This window comes from Rhodnius prolixus, unplaced genomic scaffold (genome assembly GCF_049639745.1).
Source record: "Rhodnius prolixus isolate KJV_2025 unplaced genomic scaffold, Rpr scaffold_9, whole genome shotgun sequence".
Taxonomy (NCBI): domain Eukaryota; kingdom Metazoa; phylum Arthropoda; class Insecta; order Hemiptera; family Reduviidae; genus Rhodnius; species Rhodnius prolixus.
In genome coordinates, this window is record NW_027411604.1 from 11,741,403 (window position 1) to 11,768,547 (window position 27,145).

Genomic DNA, 27,145 nt, shown 5'->3' on the forward strand with positions numbered 1-27,145 from the left:
TGAATTAGGGGTTTCACGTACGAAAAGCTTGTTGTTTTTAAACCATACATAGGTAAGGTTGCCCAAAGTTTTGAGTTGTTTCGCCTTTTTATGTAAAGCACTATTAAAAGGTGACATAAATTCTGAGATAAATATAACTTTCTTATCAAATCCAGGGTCCAAATCAGAAGCTATTAGGTTTTTATTAAGCCTTGATAATCTCAAAAATTCATATTCTTCACACAACCTAAACACTAGTTTTAATAATTATGAATATTTATTACATGAAGATTCCAGAAGAGCTGCTGGAAGAGATTTTGCAAGAATTTATAATCCTCATTAATATTCAGATTGTAAACCACCCTTATGTTTCTAAATAACATTGTAGTAGCAATTCTGTACAATTATCAGGATGAGGAACTTTTGTTGTCGTACAACCAAACTTCTAAGTTTATCAACAAATATAACAGTACATATCAAGTAATTTTAAACAGAAATTTGCGAAAAGTATTTTGAAGTACTTCGCCTAACTGGAAAAAAAATTTATAATAATAGCCGCGATCAATTCATCTGAATATCTAAGAATCAGTATGAAATTATTGGATAAATATGTAAGTGAACTGTTATGAATAAAAATTAAATAAAAACATAACCTTTTAACTTTTGGTGAATTCACTTCGGTCTCTTTGTAAAAAATTTGTATTAAAAATCTGGAATAAAATATAAATCCCTTTAAGAAGGGATATTCCCTAGAATTCGGGGCTATTAATGAGCTGTTAGATAATGGATTCTCCCTAAGGCCAAACACCAGTCTAAGCATAATATCTTATTCAAATATTGTAATTCCTTATAATAAATAAAACATTTTAATTATATACATTAACTAAAGCTTTACTTAATCGATATTCAATACAAGCAGTAAGTAAAACAAAATTATATTTTTTTTTAATTTTAATTTTTTTTAACTTTAGAATAAAGATAAAAATTATGTTGGAAACATTTGCCAATAATTATGAGTGAACGGAGGGTACTTCATTGACAGATGTTAGCTTTATTAAATTTTCATGGTAGAAGAGCGTTTTAATGGCATGTAAATAGATTTTGCGGCCAAGAGATCGCAAATCTAATTTTCATCGAGCGAATACTACAGAAGGGATAGAATCTTCTACAGTACTTCGACTTGGAATACTTCTTTTTATCCGACGTTTTATTATTTTCTTGTTCTCAGTAGGGTTTCTTTCTTTTTGAGAACTTTTACTTAATTTAACATTTTATATCGTTGGTGGTTAGCTAAAAGTTCACAGTTTACTACCTCCTGGATATCGTAGAGGAGCCTAATGTTACCCACATATGTGTGGAAGCTATTAAAGAATTTATGGATACATTAAAGTTTGCAAAAGAGAAATAAGTGATGAGAACAGCTTTATGGTAAACATAATCTGATTTTATGTTCAAATATCGCCCTTCTAAGGCTACTTAATAATGTTATTGCCCTTTATAGATGACTAAAAGTGGTGACTGAACGGCGCCGGCCACCAAATTACCTTGAGAGGTCCTCCGGCCATTTATTAAACTAAAATGTACAATAATTTGATGCTTTTTCTTCCTCTTAGCCTCTCTTATCTTAAAAGAAAGAATTTCCAACTTGCAGAGTTTATATTTGTCTTTTTAACGGACACTAACTAATTTTCATATTTGTCTCGCTCTGTCTGAACGAACGCTTTCAGTTGTATCTCAAAAATAACATAATGTTATATTATCAGAATTGAGAACATATGTTGGTAAAATGTCGGCTCTGAAACAAATCAATTGATTTGAAGCCAAAGCATCCAAAACTTTAAGCGAATGCATTTATCTGCAACTATTTTGAAGACAGATTATGTAATGAGCATAAAACATTTATTAGATCATCATTAATACTATCTTCAAACAGAGCCCTCAATAATGAGTGTACTTTGTTGGTAATGAATTCCAATTTCAAATGAGCTAAGTCAGTTAATGCATGAATCAGTGACTTCATGATAAGTCTACGTTTATCAGGGACTTTCGATTCCAAATTGGCGAGGCAAAAATTCCGTTCTAAATATACTTTTATATTATTAAAAATTTTACCCGAAATGGATTTGCATTGCAAGATGCAATTTTGCAAATTTCATCAATTATCATATTCTTCCTAATTCCCAGTACTAATTAGTATTTCCACTGCTCCAAGATTAACAACGTGCACGATTCTAGCGATTAACTCGGTAGATGAAAAATGGAACCCAAAAAGGAATTAGGATGAAGAAGCTCCAGGAGGATTTTATAGAATAAATGGCATATTTCCCAACTTTCTAATCAGTATTGGTTAAGGTTTTTATAAAGTCAACTTATTACCAGGATCGTCCTTAACATCACCACCGCAATGAGAAACAAAACTTATCCTAAGAAAAATGCGGTCACTTTAAAGTTTATAAAAATGAGTAATCTTATTAGGGATGGTGACTGATACCCGCTCATCCCTCTAAGGGAGGGTTTGGGGAAGATACTTTGTACTATGAGCAATAACTTCTCACTCATAGTTTAAATAAAGTAGGCTAGGAGAAGAAGAAAGTTCAGAAACTGTGTTTAACATTTCCTACTAAAGATAAAGTACTTTTTCCGACCAAGTAGAAAGGCTCAAGAAATATTTTAACATGATGACGGGTAGAGGTGAAATTTTGATGAATATTCCTAAACACAACTAAGCAAATTGATTTATTATGAAGAACTTACAGCAAAATTTAAAATATACTACTAAAAAGTTTAGATCTTAACAAAAAAGTTTTGCCCGTACAAAATTCAAAGCGCTTGAAGCAAAAGGTATAAAGTTTTCTTTTAAAACTTATTTAAAACTAGAAAAGAAACAAGGCCAACGAAACAAGAAACAGCCTTTTCTATAAAACGAGGCAACTTTACTCCATTTTGAGACATCCAAGTGAGAAAACCATTTTCAATAGTTCTAACTTCTGATGAAAAATATCTTCTTGCGATACTAGGTTTTTATCAAATTCCATTTGTGTGAAAATAGAGGAAAACAGAACTATAAGCAGATGAGTAAAAACCATTGAGGGTTTCTCTATGGTTGAATAAGTTAAATATTATGCAGTGAGTGATAATTCTAAGCTCTTACTTTAATTTATTTAGATATAAAGATTAAACTTAACAGGACTACAAGCAAGACGCTTACTTTGTTTTAAGCAAATCTGGTGTGACCTTTCGCACGACTTCTCTTACTCAATTATCAAGGTTCTAATATTAAAACTTATTTGAAATATAATTTTCTATTAACAGCAAATTTTAACTACATGTTAGGTAATTACGTTCCAGAAATTCTTAAAAGCGATTAACAAGAAAAGAAACTGACTGAATACTTCCTCAACGTAGGCGGCCGCCTCGATACTATCACTGTTCTTAGAACCATGATCCCATGTTTGGCCGGTCGAAAGTCAGCGTTATACACAAAATTCACTTCAGAAATCGTTACTCTCAAACTTGATGCAAATCCAAGTTTAACTAGATCAACTCCCACACGAAATTGACGGATTTTTTAAAGTTCCAGGCTAGCTTTCTGTGTTCCTCATAATTCAGTGGACAAACTTTCCTCATTGGATCTTTAAAGAAATGTTTTATTCTAAAAAAACAAAAAAATTACTAAACTGACATGTTGGGGTAAAACGTAAGTGTAAGAAGGTTGTTACAGTTTAATACAGTTTAGCGACGAGAGTAAATAGAAGGTGTTATGTGAAAGTGACAACGCGTGGATGTAGGGCTTGTAATGGTATCGACAACCAACAACCCTCTCCTCAACCATTACAGGCTATTTGTTAAGATTAGTGCTAAGTAACATGGAGGGCAGTTCCTTCTGATGGTGCCACTAGGAGTTCACTCAATCTGTTCAATATAGTGGCCGCAACATCATATCCAATCTTCGGCCCCTCCAAACCAGCATACACCTTCTTTCTACACACTCGTGACTCAAACACTACCATGTCCTGCTGTGCCGTACAAACAGATGTGACCATTTATTGGACCTGGATTAAATTGCCCTTTGGATAAATCCAGTAGCTGTTAGCTAATACACGTTTTTTCCAGCTCACTGATCTAATAACTGGTCGTTGCCCCCAGGGACTCTTGTAATAGAATCCCGACAATTATGCCCCTTAACTTATATAATGCAATTAACATCCGGCAAAACATCATCACAACCAAATCTTTTTTTTTTTTTTTTTTTAACACATCCATTTAAATTATAACAAAAAAAATCTGCTAAATGGCATAGGCTATACTATTTGACTATACTTTGTCAAATGTACCTTGTAGAGAAGCCTCCCACTGAAGGTTGGAGTGCAATCAGATGTTTCCAGTCAAGACAAAACTGATGATTCGAATCTTCACTCTTTGCCGGACCAATAAAACTGTTTGAAGTGAAGTTTCAGACTACCGCCCATCTTGTTGAGAGTGCACATACCATTTCAAGCATTTTACGTTCTTAAGTATAAATTTCATGCTTGTTTATAACAATTTTGTTTCTTATCCACTCAAGAGCAATTTCGTACCTAATATTAAGTTTTAGGAATTATTTAACCTGTTCGGTAGGACAGATGTATAAGGGTTTTAGTCGTCAAAAACTGCACGAAAAAGCGTTGAGTTGAAAAGTACTCAATTTTGATATTTTTTTTTTGTTCCCTAAATAACCCATTTAAATTTACTGTCTTTTTATTTCAATTTTCCATTCACTGATTTTTATTTAACTAAAAGTGTTTGAATTACTTAATTTTCTATCTAAAAGTGTTTTTATTTTAGCTTCTTACATAAATAATCCCGTTTCCATCGACTTTTATTCTAAAGCTACTCATCCCAGAGCAATCCCTTCTCAGACACCAAAAAGGGCAATTTTAAAAGTTGCCAGAACTACCAATAATAGTTTTGGCTACCTGGAGCCCGGAAATAATTTCGTTTCTTTCAGAGGATGGTGCTACTTTGTCCGTCTTGGCAGGATACAAACATTTGTGGCGCCCAACAAACTAAGATCACCCCCCCCAACCAAAAAAAAACCTACAATAATAAAGCGCCTCTATATCGTTTATTTGAAGCATTTTCTCAGAAAAAAAAACGATTACGGGCACTTCTGGGAGAGTAGGATTCGTAGCCTTCCATCAGAAGTGCTATTTGAGTGATGTGTTGAAGTCCTAACATTTACATCCACCTTGCACCAACTCATAATTTGGTACATGAACTGTAAAAAATGATAAGACTCGTTTAAAACCCTATACCAACTTTTATTATTAATTATTCTGAAAGATTATTTGGTCAAATAAAGGAAAGCAAATATTTTCCCTCTCATTTTCTTTTAGTTGTTATTTAATTAGTTAATTCTTTAATTAAGGCAGGTTCAATGATGATTGAAGCTTTGAGGACATTATGCGGTAACAAAAGGCACACTGAACGTTCCTTTCTGTCTTTCTCTTCTTCTCTGTACTGAACTTTCTTTCTCTGCCTTTATTCAGAGAAACAACAGCTCACTGAGAGCTACCCCTATTCTTCCAGATGATTTCTAACATCAACTAATAGGCCACTTCAATTCTCTTTTTATGTTATCTTATTCACCATCTTTCTTTTATACACTTAATTTAACTTATTTAATAAAACTTATTAAATTTTTGTTTTTTTCCTAATTTTGTTTTTTATTGTAAGCTTCAAAAGTATTTGAATAAACAGTATAAATTGTGATTGAAAATTTAGCAGCACTAATTTTGGTTATTTGTTTTGTAATGTCGATCTAATTACTAATACTGTACTCCACATATCGCTTCAAATATAAAACTTTGTTGTTTACCTAAGTTAATGAGGATTGTTATCTCGCTGATGAGGGCAATCACCGAACTGGTATGAAGCTATCTCCTCAGTCTTCTTTACAAACGAGCACTTTTTAGCCTTCTCTTAATTAGATCCTTTTCCTTTATTGTCTGCATAGTGAAGCCTTAATCATCTTCCCATCAGCGGCTTTATCTAGAAGAATGGAAAGTAGTTGGTTAGATTGTGTGTCATGACTTATTTCTTTAAGTGTAATTTATTGTTTGCGCTTGCAACTAAGAATAGTGGTTATAAGATATGAATAGCAGTGGAATACCAAAATTGTTTGGAGGCAGAATTGGTTTTATACAATACAATCATTTAATAACAGAAATTGTTTACAATATGTATTAGCATTATGATTCCTTTCTTTACATTTATGATTTTTTGAGGTATTCAGTTTGGCGCTAAGCCTAGGTATGATTCCTCGGTAAACGTAGAGGGTAAACGGTAAAGAGAAAGATAATCAATTCCAGAATGATAACTTACTCAAAAATCCATGCAGCTCTAATACCTATCAAGACAGTGTGATTCAAGGATGGACATTCTGATCATTGATAAGTACCTACATATTTTCTGATACTGGAGGCACAGCGGACTTAGTATAAACTCATGCATCAATACTGTAACGGTTAGTAATGTATATTTAGCTTAGTCAGAAAGAAAAAGCAACGATATTGACATCTACATCTCTCTTCCACCTTTACCCAGGAGGAGTCCCTTTCCAGACCTTAAACGAATTTATCTTACAGGACTGGAAAAGTGAGACAATGGGAGGGTACCAGAACTTACCGTTAGGGTCGAGATGGCGGCATAAGTTGACTGGCTAACCCCATCAAAATCTAACCTAATGTGTACTAGGATTTAAATTGGAAAATTAAGCTTACACAGCGGAAAAATGGATGATTGTCTTAGAGGAGGAATTCCTTAAATGAAGTCTACAATCTGTATCATAATTACTCTTAAAAGTTTAATAAATATAGGGACTTATTAGTAAGGAATTATTCTTAAAAGTAAGGTGTCTGTAATATGTTAATATTCAAAGCGAATTTCCTTGGACAGTGAGCAGAATTTTAAAAATGACATTTCTTTTTATCTATTCAAAAAAAAAAGAACGTCTATTGTTTGGTGGTAACTGAGATATCAAAGCAGCAACCCTATATCATTCCGGGTTCACTCTTCTATTGCTCCGGTTGTATATTTAACTCTGGTTATTGTTCATGGTACCCAACTTACCCAGTACCTACCCACGGAACTTTCTCCTCAATCTCTCTTACTCTCTCTCTTAAAATAACTGTCTGCATTTCTCCTCTCAGATGTAATTTACATACGCCGGCAATATATTACAGTAATAACTGTGTAGACACTAACTCTGCTGTTTTGCTACCCTCTATTTATTTACACACATATATATACATATTTAATTGTATCCACTCTAACGAATTGGTGCGACCTCTCCTTCAACATAATTTTACAAATCATTCTAATACGCAAAAAACGTTGATTTCTCAGAAATATAATCAATTGTGTTAGTTGGTGAATGTACATATATTGTAACGGCAAACATCAGTAATGGTAGGTTTGCTTATCTCATTAAAATGTTCATAAATTCTGATTTTCACGCTTAAGGCTCGATGAAAACTGATAAGGTTTCTCTCTTTTAGGTTTTATTAAATTTTCTTCCAAATTACATAGGGGAAATATGAAAATTTAAATACTACTTCCGTATTTATTTATTTATTTTAACTTCTTCTATTGATTGGATTTTTAACTTACGATTGTCTTAATGAAATTATGGGAGCCATAAGATTACATCTTGTTTTATGATCTAGACGTTATATCGATGTAAGTCAAATTTCAGATACGAAGTAAATTGGTTGAGCAAAAGTGACACATTATTGAAAAAATGTGGCCTGTAGCGATATTGTTGCAAAAATACAGTTTCAAGAAAAGTTTATTACGAAATATGCGGAAAGAGAAACAAAAAGTTATATTTTTATTTCAACCAATAAACGAAAAGAATTGCAAACGAAATCGTGGAAGCTGGTCGAAATGTAAGCAAGAACAACTTTATAAAATAATGTAGCACTATTAGTATTGAGGAGACCATTGTCGCAGACAAGTATAAGACCAGGTGATACCCATGAGATTTACTGTCAAGAAGAACGAACCCGATACCACTGACACATACACCCGCTCACCAACATACTCACACACACACATAAATATTATACATGTAATATTGCATATCCGTCATATGGCTGCATATAAAACTGATCTTATTCACTGTCGAGCACCCAAAGGCATTTTTATTTTCTATTTTTATCTCAACTCCATCTCTTTTCTTCCTTTCCCATGAAATATACATGACTCACTAGCGTTCTGAACAATGATGTCGAGAACTAACACTGGTTTTGTAGGAGAAAAAAGTCTTCTTTTATTTTCAAATTTATCTGTGGGGCTACATGTCAGGTATTCCTGCTTTACCTTTTATTATTAAAAATAAAGAAAATGGTGTTATTGAAATAAGAAAATGGATACTAAACTTTGCACATTTAATAAAGTCAGTGTTGCCAGTAACGACAGTACACTGTTCAGAGGCTGACTGTACACTAAAAAACAAAAAGCTATGGGCGCCAATGACCACAAATGTTGACACGCCTTAATTAAATAAAAAGAACAGGAAGTCATAAAAAAGCAACTTACTCAAGAAAATTGCTGAATCGTTGGAAAAAAACAAGTAACAAATTTCATAAAGGATGAAGTGAAAATCTTTTCCGATAGTGTGTTTTTCACCTTTAAAAGATGGAATTTACATGGTCAGTTAAAATTTTTCTTGAGTTGGTATTTAATTTTTTTAAAGCATTTTATTTGGTCTCCCTACCGTGCGGGAATGAAAGATCATATGAGAAATGTAAACCATTGATGAATATGATAATATTTATAAAGAACTCTTTTAATGAAGAAACACTAGATTAGTACTCGCTTCGGCGGTCCATATTCTAAAATTGGAACGATACAGAGAAGATTAGCATGGCCCCTGCGCAAGAAGACACGCAAAATCGTGAAGCGTTTCACATTTTTTTTATCTCTCTGATGGTATATAAAACCAAGAGTATTATCTTTATGTTGTCAGTGATAATGTTTTTATTTTTCTAATTTAACATAATAAAGATATTATTGTTATTATTAAACACTGGATTATATTCTAATAGATCAATTCAATTTCTGAACTAACTTAATTTATGATGAGACAATTTGTCAAGGGGATACTGTAATGATGGATGAGTTGACGAATATGATTGAATTGAAGTTTAATTTTACTGAAAAATTCTATCAATCAACATACCAATTCCAACACTCATCGCGCAATCTCCGAAACCACAGCGTTGAAAATACTTGAAGTTTGGCCCTTCGATTTTTTAAAAAACAGAAATTAATCAACTGTGGACGAAAAAAAACATGTTACCTGTAGGTGATAAAATTTTGAAGACATTCCAGACACAAAAATCATCAATAAAGCTTGACCAATAACCGCGGAATGTTTGCCATGAGCTCAGGTTTCCAGGAATAAATGTGATTAACTGTTTGCCGAGGTATGTGCTACAGCGGTCTGACTGCAATATCACTCCAATATAACACACTACACTTACTGTCTCTAATATCCGCTCTCCCTTTTTGATTAGTTATGTATTTTTATTTGAAATACAAATGCATTTAGCAGAAGGTAATACAGTTTTTTCTCACTAACGGCCACATTATAAATACATTCGTAAGAGGAAGGCATATTTAGAATAGAAAAAAATGAAGTAAGAGCTAACAGAACTAGTCATAGCGATAGAAACCGGATCTATGCAACATTCACCTGGTTAATCAGAGTTAACTAATAGTTTAGAGCACATAATAAGCCCAATGCTCACAACAAAGCCTCAAAGTCGCCTGAAAGATGCTCCATAAAGCACAAAAGGTGTCCCTTTCTCAGTCAAGCAAAACCTGAAATGACCACCAGCGATAAATTCCAGCTGGTTTGTAGGTCTTCTGTGTTTACAGGGTCCCAGTAAGCAGATCCACCATAACTTTTAGAACCATCCGATTCTGATGATTACGAAGGTATGCAGTACATTTTGGAGAGGATTCTTGAATTAACTCCTTCGCTTTGGAAATTATACCATTAAACCTCGAAGTTAATGCAAATCAAGGACTTATTAAAAGACTCATTTCGTCTCAGTGCTAGATGCAAATAAAAAGGATTCCGGGGATACTAAATTAGAATATCTAACCAGACAATTAGTCCGACTTCTCGTTGCTAACATGACCTCCTACCGAGACACCCTATTGAATGAAAGAATTAAAACCGCCCATCTTAAAGAGGGACTATTTCTCACTAGCCTAGAAATGACACTAATTTTCACAAGTGTTGTTGCCTAGCAGACTGTTTAGTTTCTCTGATATACATTCTCTCATTCAAAACCGCCTGCTACATATTAACATTTTATCATTCTATTTGTAATAACCGATACATGCTTTTACGCGTACATAAACTTTCGAACTCAGATTCATTGGAAAAATAAAGTAGAAAATGTTAAGTACAATTTAATTGTAAATAATTTTAAATCTCTTTGCGAGAAATGCTCTCGAAGAAATTGCCATTCAACTCGAGTTGTGAACCCTGTACGAGATAGATATTCTAAATACCCTCGTAAGATAGATGTCCTAAATATAGCTCATTGTAAAAGGAACCTGGAACAAATATTCATTGACACCAGAATAAGGAGAAGAGTTTGTAAATGATGATATTTAATTCATTCAATGTAATATTGATTACTGCAGTATTCACTTCAAGAGACATGTAGGCACATCATCTCCACGATGTCCTCTGCCACATCATGAATGTTAACGCTATATAAACAACATAACACCCATAGTAAACCTACTTCGTCCTGTAAAACGGAGGAAAAAAAAATGGAGAAACTGAAGTGACAGAGAAAAAAAGAGAGAAGTTTCAGTAATAAAATGAAAGCACATATGTGTTTGAGCAGGCTGTCAGGAGTGTTTGTGACAGATAGCGCTCTCACACATTTAGTAATGGAACTGGTGCACTGTACAAAATAAAAAAATCGATATTACCTAACTTCATTTTCTGTTTTTAGTTTGTTGAATGGACACTTCAAAATAAAAACATTACAAAAAAAGAAGCGACTGTGATTCTCTCTTTTCTATGGGGTTGATCAAAGAGAATTTGATATATCTAACTGAAAATCGTTGTGCATTCTACGGTGGTATATAATTAAAGAAATCTAATTAATCAGGAATGGTACTCAGCTGTTGTGATACCACTGATCTTCTTCTTCACTTGCTCATGCTACTTTTTTAAACAACTGATATAAAATTCATGCGAAACTTTAGCTTTAAGTAAACTTTAATTCAAATTGCCAATATCTTTTTCTTTTTTTTTTAATTTAAGGCGCGTCTGAAGTTATTGGCGTCCGGAGCTTCTTTCAGTGCACTGTCGGCCGCGTTATCTCGTTACAAACAATACCGTCCATCACCGGGCAGTGAGCTGTAAGCAGCTCCTAGAAAGAAAAAATCTAAGGCTAGCACACCTGGAGTCGAACCCGCGATCTCCGCATTGGAATTCAGTATTCGCTAACCAATCAGCTAATTCCTATCGTCATAGTTCTACTTTTTTAAAATTTATTTTATGTGTTTAATAAGCCAGAGAAGTACCCATAACCAACGCACACTACATAATCTTAAAATGTACAGTTCCTAAATCACCAAATGTCTATTTACAGAAGACTAGATAAATAGTAATATTTTAGGTTCATATTAATTAAATTAAATAGCATTAGGAAACTTGTAAAAATGATTAGGCAAGTCTCACTCCCCTATAAATGCGTAGTAGCATGATACGTAGAATCTATGGACTATCTATCCCAGTCAACTATCCCAGTTGGTTGCTTAGCAAAGGCATTTTGGCTGGAAATGTCCAAGTTTCTACAACAAACAAAACTTTTAATACCAGTCAATGGGAAAGGTTTGCAGCTATAAAGATAATGGTCTAGGTGGGCTAAACGACCAAATGTAGCTCTAGCTATCAGTTAAGTCCAAACTGGATAGAGTCTGTGCTGCCTATCTGGCCAAAAAATAACTCTCTTAAAACAAGGTTCTTGTCCAGGATGATAGTGCAAGATTACACACTTTAAGTGAGACTGCCTACGATTTTTTTTCACCATGCTCGCCTAACACATTCGACCACCACCTTGGCACGATCCAGAGCTCATGTTTACTGAGTGAAAATTTCTTAAAGAAAAGGAGATAAAAGCAGGTTTACTTTCTTTCCACCCAAAAAACCTTCGTTTTACTAAAGAGTAAATAATATGCGGACACAAAGATGGTTGTAAAACATTAAAAAACAAAGTATCATTCTTTGAAGAATAAACTAGTAAGCAATGCTTGCTTAATGCTCTTCAAACAAAAATAAGAATTTCGTTACACCTTAACAAAAGCTTATTAAAACAATTCAGATATTTACACTTGAAGGAAAAAGGAAGACTCAGATTGAGAGCGAAGAGCTGTTTTTGTTGTATTTCCGGGTCAAAGGATGGAGAAAAGAAAATATCCTGAAAAGGAATGGATGAGAAAAACGGTTTACAGAATAAAACGAAGCCACTTGTAGTCATAGAACCATGGTTCTTACAAAAAGAATTACCACATTAGAGCAATAGGTTAGTATTACCAATAATCAAAACATTATTTCAAATAAACCAAAAATAAATTAATTAATATCAGCTAAATAAATTTAAACAGATTCAAGGAAAGAGCTGTTTAAAGGCTAAGTAAGGAAGCTGGGTAGATTAATATACTTTAAATAATTAAGAGCGGAATTATTCCATTTACCCATGAAACTCTCAGAAACGACGTTTCCAAATTATTGTTTTTTCCTGCAGAAGTAGCTTGTTCATTTCCATTACATGTTTTATAGTGCGGTAAGACTACTCTATATTTAGTATTGATGATTATGGACACAGAATGTAAATTAGGTTAGGTAAGTTGATAACCCCCTAAAGAATGGCCCTATTCGAAAGTTAAAATTGCTGGGTCTTCCTATACAGAATTTAAACAAAAAAAAACTATGGCCATTTTCTTAAAAACGAAATTTCATCAACCGTACAATCCTCGTTAATTTATAAAAATATAAAATATAGTAATACCATTTTTCAGGCGGATTTTACGTCCAATTGTTAAATTAGGTGTAGTTGACAGAGGCGACTAGCAACCACTACAGTAAATTTCTTCTGTTAACCATTAAATTACCCAAGGCTTAGGTCCCGGAAATCGAATGCAGTACCGCAATATATTATAGCTTTTGGGGAGGGGGGCCTCACCTCACTGCTACCTAAGCTCCGAGAATTTTTTTCAATTTATATAGTGATACATTTCACAAAATGTATCCTCAGGGATCATAAGAACTAAAAAAAATTGTCATTTTATTATTACCATTTTTTGATCTTAGTTAATACTTGCGATTGGGAAATCAGCAAGCTTGCAATACTTTGTCTTACTACTTTTAGGAGAATGGAAGATGTAGTACGAAGTTTCCTACAATTTATTACTACTGCTTTAAACGTGTTTCCTCTCATCTAAGTAAGCCTACAGAGGTGAGTGGCATTACTTATCACGAATAGCTTTCGATACCAAAAGGCTGTAAAATTAATTAAAGCTCCTCTAATTGAAACAAATTATTTTCATGCTTCAACTAAAATTAGCATTAAATTAAAGCTTCTATTAAACATGTTTCTCTCAGAACAATTTTATACTTTATAAAACCACCTGGTATTTATACTTCATCCCCGTGCCATTAGAATAGATTGCGGTCAATACTCTTCGGACATGTTGAATCCAAAATTCGATTACTAGATCAGACTTGCTAGCACTCTCTCCTATTAGAATTTATTCACTTCCTCTTCGGTTAAAATATGGGGAATTAGTCGGGATTGAATTTACCTGAAAAATTAAATAATTTGGAATTAGTCTACGCCTCTAAAAATCCCATCCATCCTTCCAATTTTAAAACAAGAGACATAGCGTTCGAACAAATTATAGTGGCAATAAATATTTTTAAAACTTTTGATGATTCAGAACTCGAACAGTCTCAGTATAAGAAGGGAGTTCGAAGGTAGCATATTAGAACCTTACTGAGGAGAGTATTCGAGCAACATAATACCGTGAAAAAAAATTAGGTACTTAATAACAACTTCACTGGAAAAGTTTTCAGAATCGTCCAGCACAAACAAATTTGCACGAACCGAATTGTAATCTACAACAAACTAGTGTTGTATTCAAGTTTTTTAAAACAGTCTGGATTATGGATATAGTCATCCCAGTTAGCGAGAATGTTCTAACAACGAGAAGAGGAGAAATAAAAACAAGGAAATATCGGGGCACCACACTAAAAGAAAAATATGGACTGGTGTTGACTGCTGTGTGTTTGGTAATGATAGTAGATGGGCTTTTCCTAACTACCATAGCAGGTTCACTTAGTTTAGATTAGATTTCGTAGGATTGGCCAGTCTATACCAAAGCGAGACCCTCTTGATGGAGCACCTCTTTCTCCTGTACTGACAGTTACATTGGTCTTCGGAGACTGAAGAGGGGCTCGTAGGCAAAGTTTTAAAGCTGACTTTTAGCCATATAAGCGCTTCCTCCTACTGACAAGGTCTTTGACCTTTTGCTCTATTTCGTAACAAACTTACACAACTGTCCGTTTTCAGGTCAATGCGGTACATGTTTCCCCTTAATCTAAAGATAATGGTATATGAAGAGGAAATGCCACTTGCCGTCCAACATAAATGGTCTAATTCCGCAGTGAGCTTAGGCGAGTTGAACATTTCGTTTGCTTCTAGTATAAAGAGATATTTTACAATGACACAAAAAAATGTTCGAGTCCCGTGAATTGTACTCTTCTCGGGAAAGACGGAGTGCTGCCTCCGAAATATCTGCATTAAATCTAAACCTTTGAACTGCTGTTTTACGATTTAGAGTTAATTTTACGAATTGTGGTAAACAAAGTAATTAATAATTATTATTGGACTAAAGAATAATGGTCGACAACAATGCCTAAACAACTTATTATTTACTCAGGGAAGTAAATCTACAAACGACAACAAAATAGAAACAGTAGTTGTTGTGCACTAAATATTCTTAATTAAGTTCACTACTAATAGTGTCTTGCACTAGTCTAGCCGCCAGTTTCATCATAGTTATGTAAAAGCTTTCAACTGAAATATCTTTGGACTCGTCAAGCGAAATTCTACATAAACTTTTAGATTATTAAATGTTGGCCTTGCTGAATGTTTGGAACCTCTTGAAATATATGATGGCTGAAGAAAGCTGTTCATCGAGCCAATGCGTTCTACCAGGTCAAGAAATCAAAGACACCACGCAACAATCGCCTTACTCATTGCTTGGGAGTTTAGAACGGAAAACAGAATCATAGGAAAGGTTTCACTTCCTTTAAAAAAGATAAAAAATCATCTGAAAAAAGTTTTTAGTTCTAAACAAGACAATAAAAACGGCTTCACTCACAGCAATTAAAAGGAAATGGCAATCAATGGCCTCACGATAAACGGAACGTTACTACTTTTAAAAAAAGCTGGGAAACTCCTATGAAAAATGTTATGATTTAATAACGACGTGAGCAACTAATTAGAGGATTAGTAACGCTAAATCTTTGACCAGGTTAGAAATTATTTTGCGCCAGCTGAATTTGAGTCAGTAGGAATTTGAATAAAAAGAATACACATTATACTGACAAAGTTGACAGATAAATAACTTCCGCGCAATACAAGATGAATAATTTGTCAAAGAATTATATGTCCCATAAGTTGGCAAAGAACCTGCACAAAATGACTCACCTAGGAGAGGTGAAAGCTTTATTTGGGCCAAGCACTTACGATGATAGCAAAGTTTCCACTTTTAACAAAATCAGTGACACTTAGCATTGCAAATATGACGATGTTTCTTTCCTTTACAAACACAATGTGTCTGTACAGACTTGACAATAATTAAGTATGCTCTTGTACACTAAGCTTTTAACTACCGAATAATTGTTTGTAAAATGTAGAATTATTTGCTGAAATACAGTCCTGTGAAAAAGTATAAACTCAAGATGAAAAAATCTTCTCTAACTGTTTTTAAGCTTCTATTCTGAATTTATATTACAAAATATAATACCTTGATAATATAGTTTGCATGGAATTGTTCTTTGTGACAATTTTATTGTTAGTCAGAATACATTGCCTGGATTAGCTAGAAAATGTAACAAAATAGTAAAAACAGATGTGAAAAATTATAAACTCAAAATGTTTTAAGTGAGAATACCTTTTAATAATTAGATCTTTCCCCACGTTTTTTAATTACCTCCAACAGCCTTCTGGGAACACTAATTACTAACTTTATCAAAATGTCCTATGGGATGTTTTCCCAAGCTTTTGTGATCCTTTCTTTGAGTTCTTTGACATTTTGGATCTCTGGCTTCTGAAAGTCATAGACCTCGCTTGCCATGAGCCCTCACAAATTTCCAATAGGGTTAAGATCTGGAATAACAGCCGACCACTTCAAAATATTGGGCCCGAAATCCTCAAACCACTGTTTTGTGGTCCTTGCTTTGTGAATCGGTGCATTATCTTGTTGGAAAATTATCTCTTCCTCTGCAGTTATGCAATAAAAGGCAAAAGGAATTCTTCCAACCCTTTTTGATAACTAACTGCATTCATTTTGCCTGTGATGAATGCAATTTGAGATTTGCCCTTTTCATTGAAAGCAGCCCAAACCATCACTCCACCAACCCAATGTGACCTTCGAGAGAATTTTTTTTCCCTTTCTTATGTCGTGCCAGTAACAGTTGAAACCGTCGTGCCCATCAAGATTAAACATTTTTTCGTCACTGAAAATCACCCTGGACCAAATTTCGCTTTCCTGGATCTGTTTTTCAGCAAAGTGCAAGCGCCGTTTTAAATTATGTTTTTTGAGCGGCAGTTTTCTTGTAATTTTACGATATTTTAAATACCTGGTTTAAGCTATCCACTTCCGTATTAAGCTGGCATCGCACCCTAGGTTGAATCGCTTCACAATATGAGCAGAAGAAGCACCAGTTTTTGAAATTTCTCTTAAACGGCGCGTTTCACATAACTGGAAAATCTTGGAGGCCTTCCAGTTCTTTTATTTTTTCCACAATTTTCTTGGCCTAACTTTAAAAAGTTTTTAATCACACATTGGGAGCGGTTTAGATCACTAGCGATTTGCCTTTGTGTCATGCCGACTCTTTTTAAGTCGATTATTCTTTGTTGCTCAGTTTCACATAATTGAATCCCGCCCGGCATATTTTAAATTAAGAAAATCAGCACGAATACTTACTTTTTTATATAAAAAGGTGAACTGAATTGATATTCTTTCAAAAACATAAAATTATGTTAAAAATAAACCTTGATCAAAACATTGAGTTTATATTTATTCACAGCTTCAGCGTACATAAAATATGTTTACATGATACGGTTTTCTTATTGTTAGATTATCAACTAGAATGATGACCTTTGAGTGCTTTCTGACATAGTATTAAAATGCAATACAGTTTAAATAATAGTATTGTTGTACAGATTTAAAATATTTCAATTTTATCTAGTGAGTTTATACTTTTTCACAGGACGTATGTAAATGCTAGAGCATTTTTTTTTTTTTTTAATAGAGTAGAGGGCAGGAGGATTATTACAGAGAGGCTAGCAGACGGTGGCCTAAAGACCATGATGACATTTCAAAATACTTCTCCAATCAGTTTCGTATGCCTATTAATTTTTCTCACACAAAGCAGCATTGTGAGTCAGCTGATAAGGATCGTAATCGTTCAAGTGACAATACCCTAATTTAATAATATTCGATCAAAATGTTTTTCAAATTTTATTGCGGTTCTTAGGGCGCTAGAAGTCTCTATTTATCTGTATGGAACAAATGCGTATTAAACAACTGCATGGAACAACTATCCTTCTGCATACTTTATAATTAAGTTATACTAACATTATAAATCATTAATGTTATAATAAAATTTAATTGCATTATGAGAAAATCACGCGCGCGTTTGCACCAAGATTGCTAAATTTTTTATATTAAATGTTGGTTAAAAATTTTTCAATAAAAACCTTTACAGAAACTTTTAGAATTTTTTAATGGTTAAACTTATGAACTTAATTATTTCTGTATAATACAGCTATGTCTTTTGGTTTTCATAGTAGATTAATTTTGTTTACAAGGACGAAAAGGTTCTTTTTAAAGTTTTTAAAATCGTTATTTTTTTTAAGTTAAAAAGATTTTCTTTCGTCATTTTTCAATTATGTTTTAACTTAATTTCAGTTAAATCTCCTCATCAATTTTTATCAAATCATTTATAATCACTTTTTCCCTGGGAATCATCTTAAGTAATTTTAAATTACATTAAAATGTATTTAAATAGACATTGGAAAGGACTTCAGGTATTAACAATTTTCTCAAGTGTGATTATTTATAGTTTACTTCGCTCTCCTTTTGAAAGAAGAGTTCCCTTCTGCAATCCAATAGTTTGCTTAGCAATCGTATTTTCTTATTACTCCATATAAATAGTTACAAAATAAATAAATAAAAAAAATCTCGTGATATGTAAGGAACTGTTGTTGGTAGATCCTTGTGCTAGATGTTGCAAAATAAATTACAATTGACTCAATCAAAGCAGCAATCAATCAAACGAGAAATATAAAAGTAAAAAAAGTAGATAAAATATTTTCAGCAAGCCAGTGAGAATTAGTTGTGCGACACAGTGAGAAACTATTATAGACAAAGTTTTGGATAATGCTGATAGAATGTAAGCGAGCCGCATAGAATAGAGCACCAGGTTGGACAATAGGTCAATACTAGATGTGAATAATTCTCATGTAACTTTGACTATTGTTAACACCTATACCTTCACATAGCCACTCTCCTAAATATTCCATATCACCACAATTAGGATTAACTCTCTCTATATAGTTAAACTGATGTGGAATGTATGTACCGATAGACGCCCAATACAAGAATATAGCTGTTGCTAATCGATTTTCACAGCAGGCCTAGAATCGTGCATTAACGCTTATGTATTAACCAAATATAGTTTTCCCTTCTGTTCGTAAACCTGTTTGTATCCGCAGTAAGAATTTACCTACGATGATTCGAACTGTCTCCTAAGAACTATTGATTCTATGATTTATGGATTCAAGAAATAAGAGGGCTTGGTAACTATGTATTTAATGTATGCTTAGTCCTTCTATATAGAAGTTATTATTCTTTATTGAATTTATTGCATGTTAGTTAGAGATCATTGTAAACAGTGTTAAATTAATGTAACTAAATTAAAATCTATATTTCCAGGGATTGTCTGTGTAAAGTTTCTCTTGGATGCATACGGGTGCTAAGCAATATTACATCTCAGGATAACTCACAAAGCAGGATGATTTTCTTAAAGGTTTTGAACATGCTATACACTTGTAGGTCTATTTCCCTCCCTGCCCAGAAAATTTAAATTTAGAATTACTTTGGAGGAGAAATGAGAATAGGCTCCCCTATGAAGTGGCATTTTATTGAATTGAATGTCTCCCTAATGTTTATTTAGTTACTTCATTATTGTACTAATTATTATTAGTTTTTATTAATTACTTATTATTATTTTTATTAATAAGCGATAAATGCAGTAATAAAAAGTTGAGTGAATGTTCAAAATACACTTTTTTCATCTTTGAGTGACCACAAAGTATTTTGGAAATTGAAAATTCAATTTATAAAATTTGACACAATTGTAACGGTTCGTTACACAGAAAAGAAAATCAATTAGTTATAATTTATAAGGCATTTAAAGCTATATTAGCTGTAATGTTAAGAGAATATCGTGAGACATGGTACTAATTTCATCTTCAAATAAACACGCAGATGCAAAATAGAGAATAAAAAAAAGCCCCCCAAAAAATTGGCGCCATGAGTAAGATGCAATCGTTTAATTTTGTGTTTCGTGACAAGCGTTTATTAGTGGTTTTCTGCCTGACGGGCAATTCTTCGAGAAACGCGTGAGCGCTATCATTTGTGGCTAATGACTCTCCAGCATGTAGTAGAAAGAATCACCTCTGCAGGCCTATCTTATTCAATCAGAATTTAGTGTGGCATACATAAACTTCCAAATTACACGTCAATAATTACTAATTACATTATTTATACATATATAATTCATATCTTGGCTTGAATTGAAATGTATTACAGAACTCCTTTTTCTTGGAATAGTTGTCATTTATATATTTATTTATTAAAATTGCTACAGACATTGTAATGTTATATGGCTGGGTTTACGTCTTCAAGCTCTGGTAGTCATAAAACTGGAGCTCATCAATAATTCATGAGCTCCATCATTATTACTGAATTGTATAACTGAAAAAATTATTGCTTTTCTTGTTTTTTATTTTTAAAAGATTCAATAAAAATATATAGTACGAGTATTTACAAAAATTGATTTTTAAATATATTAATAAGAAATTAATAAACTATATTAGGGCACGCGAAAACACTACATTTTGCATTATTTTACTTTAGTAACTACGTTTTAAACAATAAATTAAATATTTAAAAGAATTTGCGTGCCATTAGCGCAGTATTTTTGGAGAAATTTGATTAGTAATCGAACTAAAATTAATAATTAAGTTTTTTAAATCTCACCACTAGGAGCCTTAGTTTTGTTGATGAATCATCTTAAAGCAAAGCCTTACAAATCAGCTTCTTTGTAGTAGCTACAAATTAACCTTTACGGACAAATTAATAAAAAAAAAAAAAGTCACTCGTTTATAATATATTCTAACGACATCTCATGAGAAATGTCAAACTCCTCAGGTTTTCTGATTTTTAGAGTTCATCAGATTCACTCCAGACTGTTCCAGTAAAATATAACGAGTATTTAGAGAATGGTGAGATGGTTTTAGAGGCCCTAGGTGGTTCTAGAATATTCTAACTAAAATATACAGATAGCAAAGCAACCTCAATAAGTGTCTCGTTATTGTATTTCTAAGTACATAAAAGAAAATCTACTAATATTGCGAAAAGCGCTCTTAAGATACTCCTGAGGCAAATATTTCCAGAAAAAAAGTTTTAAAATAAAACAGATGAAGGCATTGTTAACCTATAGAGATCAGGCCTGTCAAACTTTTTCACGCCAAAGGGTCAACTGCAATTTTTTTTAAAAAATTTGACGGAGCCGCATCGGATCTATAAAGAGTGGAGTCCGTTTCGACTTGGCATTCGTTCTTACGGGAAAAAGATACACCTGTATCCCTTTTTGCTCGGCGTCGCGGTGGTGAACTGTTTCCCAATAGCAATGTTGTTTCCCAATGCTGTATGTTTCTCCGCCTGTGCATTCTGAAAGGCATGCCCCCAGCATGCTTGCAAGTACGAGCGGACTTACGTATCGTTGTAGAGCATTGTTCATCATTTTTGGTGACTGACTCATTAATACAAAAGGAAGAAAGACTATTGCTTATTTCCTGCAACACTAAGATCTCTTCTTTGAGGGACGTCGAAAGCCCCAGATTGACTTCTTCCGTTGAAATCACATTCACAAGTGATACAGACTTCTAGATTCTATGATTCTACAATCATTAACATTAAGAGCCACTTTTCAGATGGAAGTGGACTTAGTATTTAGTATCACACTACAATCGACCCATTAACTATATTTGTGAGAGTAGAGTGATTTACTCTAGATTGTTTTGTTTGGGTACAAAATGATATTAAACTGAAACACAAGTAGATTCAACCCAACAAATTCCAGACTTACGTTGTGCTTATCTTTAGTACAGCTCGCTTATTTTCCTAGAATAAGAAAAACGCATTTACTAATAATATTTATTAAAGAATTTTAAAAATTTGAAAGAGGAATTATAATTAATAAATAATAAATAAAAGGAGAAGTAAATGTGCATACTTCTGGCAGCTTCAACTAAGGGAATATCTGGTAATACGAGTAAAACGATGCTTTATTTACTAGGGAGTTCAAAAAAATTGCGTTTTTTACAAAACTGTTTTTTTACATACATTTAACTATTCGATTTATAGGCCTACGTTATCTACGTAAAACCAATCTAAGAACAAACTGTGCAACACTCCTTCGTTACCACAAACTATTTTATGAGACCAAATTCTTCAACATTTCATTTTCACCGCCTCATAAAAAAAAATTGATAGAACAGAAGAAGTGGCAATCAGATATTCTTATCCTAGTCGAATGTGTTAGTAAATTTAGGAGATTAAGAAACGTCAGAACAATAAAGAATTAAAGATTGAACAAGAATATAAGAAAGTCTAAAATGGAGAAAAGCATGCTTATTTTAGCCATTTTGTTTGTGCTGTAACATCCACAGATCCACTGACAAATCCTAATGGGAACAAATTGTATCAATCTATCTTTGAAACTTAATTTCACACCATATGGGACAAGATATTAATAAAGATCTCAACTTCTCAGTTTGGCATAAATAACAGATGGAAAACTCCCACAACGGTGAGACTATGTTATTAATCTTATTTACGAATGGTGAATATTTATGGTCACTAATTTAACAAAAATCTAAACATCTAATTTATTACATTAGTCAAATTTAAAAAGACTATTTCCTAGGGATCTGATTTTGGCATTACTATTACTATTATTATTACTAAATCGATTGTGCGTAGGAATTATTTGATGGTATTATAGCCGCATCACCACTTTCATTTGCTACAAATTGCAAACAAAGACGTTTTAAAAGGGCTCTCAGTTAAATGCAAGCTTCTCTCTACAAAAGTCAAATCAGATTTTCGGATTTTTGAAAAGTAGTCCAGTATACCCTCCGATCGATAAAAAAAAACATTAAGCTCTTCCAGTTGGAAGAATTAACTTAAACTTCGTCTTGGATTTAATCACTGCCAAACACAAAAATTAACTTCGATCTTTCAGTAGTAGTACAAACAACACGAGTTTCGATATAAACACATGCTCAGAAAGTTAGAATGAGGGAGAAAGAGTATTTTAGGTGTTACACTTTCTTTATGCGTTCATTATAACCATTAATTTATATTGAATAAAATTAAAATATTTAGCAACTATTATGAATCAAATCTCATTATCTTGGCCTGCAATAAGAACACGAACGGTAGGTAGGGATCAGCTGTGGAAGGCAATATTACAAACGAACCACCCACTTAAACATAATACTGACTTACCCAAGCATTTACCCAGATTTATATAACTAGATAAATACTAATATATTTAAAATATAATCTACTTTCATGCAACCATATTGATAATTATTTTAAAGGTGCATATTACAGACATACCACACCCACTATTTAAACAAACACCAATAAATAATGGCCGATTTCCAAGGAACATAAGGTCAAGTACGAAGAAGTATTTTATAGATGTTATTAGAGGCTTATTCAGCGCTGTCACACAATGTAGCATCGTCAGATAGTCTACAGTTAAATACTAATAAATACCATCTCCAAAATTGTATCAATATTTAACTAAGTTTTTGATATGATTCCCGAGTTTTTGACTTTATTTATTTAGTTAAGGCTTTACACCTGAAGCAGAAAAAATCATGGTGAGTGAATCTTGTCAAGAACTACTGTTCTACATGGAGGGGACTCCAAATTTGAACATTTGTTCCGATCGCAACATTTCATCTGAGAGCAGGGGTAAAAAAAAGAAATGTACAATGGCCTAACCTGATGAAATAATTTTTTGGAAAAAAGTTTTCCGCTCCAAATTCCCTTTAGCAATGGTTGCACGCATCTTTTTTTTCTATTTTCTCCATACTGTCATATAGATCTTCCACGCAATAAATGTGTACAATGTAGGCCAAATTGTCGTAAACAATAAACTATAATAGATGTTTTTGACAAGTGAGTAATTTTTTTACACTCCAGCTCAATACTACTATTGACTCCACTCGTGTGCGAACTAAATGAAAAAGTAAAAATGTTTTTCTCTCTTGGAATACTTCCTCCGATTTGAGTCACATAAAATTAGATCTTAAATAACTTGAACATAAAACTATGGATTTCAACTTACATTTTTTAGTATGTAGTTTAGTAAAAAATAAAATAAAATAAGCAAAAAGAAGTCTTATTATTAATTTATTTCTAAATAAATAAATTTTAACTACTTTTAAGAACTTTAAACCATTTACTATACTTGTATAAATATTCAACAGTTTTTATTTCCAATGTAAGTTCTTATTAAACATCCAAAAAGTTTTAAATACCATGAAGTATTGTTTCAAGATGTTTAAAATTTATTCTCATGCTTAGAATTTATATGTTGTAAAACTTGAAGTACCAATATTTTATGTTTAGTTCAGGTACGTTACTTTAGGTAAATATTCTTAATATTATTTTAGCGATTATTTTTTCACGCGGGTTACGTCCAATCACCAATTATTAGGTGAAGTGGAAGAAGAGGGATAGTTAATATAAAAAAAACCTATACTTTATTTACCTTAATACTACACACTTCTAAATTCAAGGCCAGACCGGGAATCGCACTCAGTATCACAAGAAGTCTTAACTTTACGGGCCGCACTTCTTATCTCTCGGCAACGTGGCACCTAATTTTTATGATTACCTTTAATATAATGCAAAAAATGATTGATTTACTACATCAATTCATAAATTTGTGTCGGTTTAATTAAAAAAAAAAAAAAATGACATCAATATATTATTAGTTTGTAGAGAAAAGAATAATGCCTTCGATTACAGTATAGTGAACACACCTGTATATTCTATTAAGTGTTTGACCTTATTTCCCCGGATAGATTTAATACTTGAGCCAGGTGACTCACTTTATTACAGAACAGTTATAATACTTGAAGTTTTCAATAAAAAAATATTACTAAAAAAAAATTGAACTATTATAAATAAAAAATGAAATAATAAAATGTTATTTTTACCCCTTATACAACCGTCCTGCCGGGCAGTTTTAGGTAGCAGAGTAAATTTGCAAAATTTTATTTAAACTATTAAGTTAAAGCAGGAGGGAGTAAAAAGATGATGTGTAGAGTTTTAGCCTCTAAAAGTAATTCTTGGTACTGGAAAAGCATGGAATAAGTTCTTACCCTGCATTTCTCAATCTCTGGGTTAAAATTTTAATAGTGCGCGAAGACGTAAAAATAGTTTAAAAGAGTACAATATTGATAATGTTTTACTTGAAAAGAAGCAAACGCACATTTCAAGTACTAACTAGTAGATCCAAATGAATACGGTATCGTAGATATAATTCCTTTTTTAAAATTTATGATTAATTAATAAGTGAACAATTGGGTCGCAATCCGGTCTTGAGGAATCATGTTGGGTCGCTAATTATAAAGTTTGAGAAACGCTGGTCCAACAAGTGTACGCAAGTAGATGACAATAGAGAATATTTCAAGAAGCTTAAAGATCTAAATGAACGAAATATTTTTAAAATGCAAATTGGACTTGTTCCAGGTATAGAATATTTTATAAATCTATTCTTTCTGAAATAGTAAGAACTGAAAACAAATTTAATTTTCTAGATTGAAGTCGATAATGGCGTGAACAGAAAAGTTATTTTAGAGTTTTCAAACCCTGCGTCTATTGATTTCTTCAATAAGTTTTTCTAAGGTGCTGTGAACCAAATCTCAGTAGGACGTACATTTATTGAAGTTAGGAGGAGATAATGAAGAAGTAGAAATAAATAAATAAACTAATTTGCACATAAGTTGTAGTTGAAGGGAAAGTGGATAAGAAGTTATGGTGAATAAACTGACGAACTGGAGGCAAGAAATAAAAAAAAAGACGACTTCCAGTATTCCAAATTTTATATATAGAGAGAACTCGATGTTATAAAGAAAACACGTCTCACTAGAATATTGAAATCCTTGGGTGATTTCCCCCCACTTTTCCATGGGTTCCTCCACAGACAAAGTAACAGTGTGCCTTTCAAGTCTGGATCTTACTAAACCCACTTGGAGTTAAACCTGATGCAAATTTTAATCCTTATTCTGCTAAAAACTCCCTTGCAAGCCCAATAAATCCTGCCTAGTTACTTTTCATCATCTTCAACTCAATCTCAATGGCTAATGAGAAAACAGTTTTATTATTTTTTTGTGATTATATATCTATACATACATGTACTAGTACATTATATACCATGCCCACACAGAAACTTTCCTGGACTCAGAAGACCTTATAATGACATTGCCTCTAAAAGGTTGATATAAACTATTCGATATGACCTCAGTACTCTTTCATTACCGTCTAGGGTATAAAGCAAAAACAAAAACAAAATGGAACAGTGACCTTTATAAATTCAAGGTCTTTTTATAAGTTCTTCACTTAATTCCAGGACAGGTTTACGCGGCTGTATTATGTTTACTTGTGTTTACGTTTTTGTAGCAGCTTATGGTGTAACAACAAGTGTTACTACATTTACTGTAAGAACATGCTCAAACATATGCGTTACACAGCTCTTTACAAATTTTCTGATAGACATTGAACTAAATAAGGTATTAGGTTTACCGCCGAATATATCCACCATGTTAGGGAGGCATTGTTACAAAGACAGTATATTGTTACAGCAGAGAGAGTGCCTGGCCTATAATACAAAACACAAGGTGTTTTAACACTTTGATTTTGTTGATACATACTGGGAAAATATAGGACAAACTTCGGAATAACTTCTAGTCTGTGATTTGATACACCGAATATTGCCATAGTGGTATATTGTTTACTGTACAGTCTTGACGCCTACTAAACTACTATTTCTAAAACATTTGCTTTGTTTATTTGTTAATAATTTCGATAATAGCTGAGTTCCTGTAAGGATAACTCGTCAGCAGCGCAAGCCATTTGGAGGAGGGGTGCATCGAGGGATTGTGACGTTACTCTTTTTTATATTTTTAACTTTTTGTTTGAGCAACATCAATACAAATATTGTCATTAAGCACTACTGAATCTGTAGACTTGATCGGCGTAAATGGTTTGGGAATGTTTTGGTAAACTCAAGGACCTATGTAGGTAGGGAAAATAAATTTACCCTATTTTGGGCGACGGAGGCCATTGGCATAGAAGGAAGACAAAGCGCTAAAGTTGGAGATACACATAGAGTTGCTCCCAAAGGTACGCCGCCAAGATAACTGAATAGTACCCAGATCACGATCTGTTTAGCACCACCACTAAGCCACAAGTTAAGATGATA

At 33.0% G+C, this 27,145-nt stretch overlaps 1 protein-coding gene and 1 non-coding gene across 8 annotated transcripts in view; one reads left to right on the plus strand and one right to left on the minus strand.

The window, feature by feature from the left end:
• LOC141453928 (uncharacterized) overlaps positions 1-27,145 on the minus strand; it is a 133,456-nt gene that overhangs the window by 23,874 nt on the left and 82,437 nt on the right. For 6 of the 7 annotated variants that reach the window (XR_012458313.1, XR_012458315.1, XR_012458316.1 and 3 more), the window contains 2 exons: positions 13,687-13,860; positions 5,837-6,009 (listed from right to left, as the gene is read on the minus strand). The gene's annotated coding sequence lies outside the window, so the exon portion shown is untranslated. Of the gene's footprint in view, positions 1-5,836; positions 6,010-13,686; positions 13,861-27,145 lie in introns of those variants that run through there. The other variant, XM_074127554.1, reaches the window with a different exon arrangement.
• On the plus strand, positions 8,832-8,937 carry LOC141454837 (U6 spliceosomal RNA). The gene has a single exon (XR_012458985.1). It is a non-coding gene; the product is annotated as a U6 spliceosomal RNA (small nuclear RNA).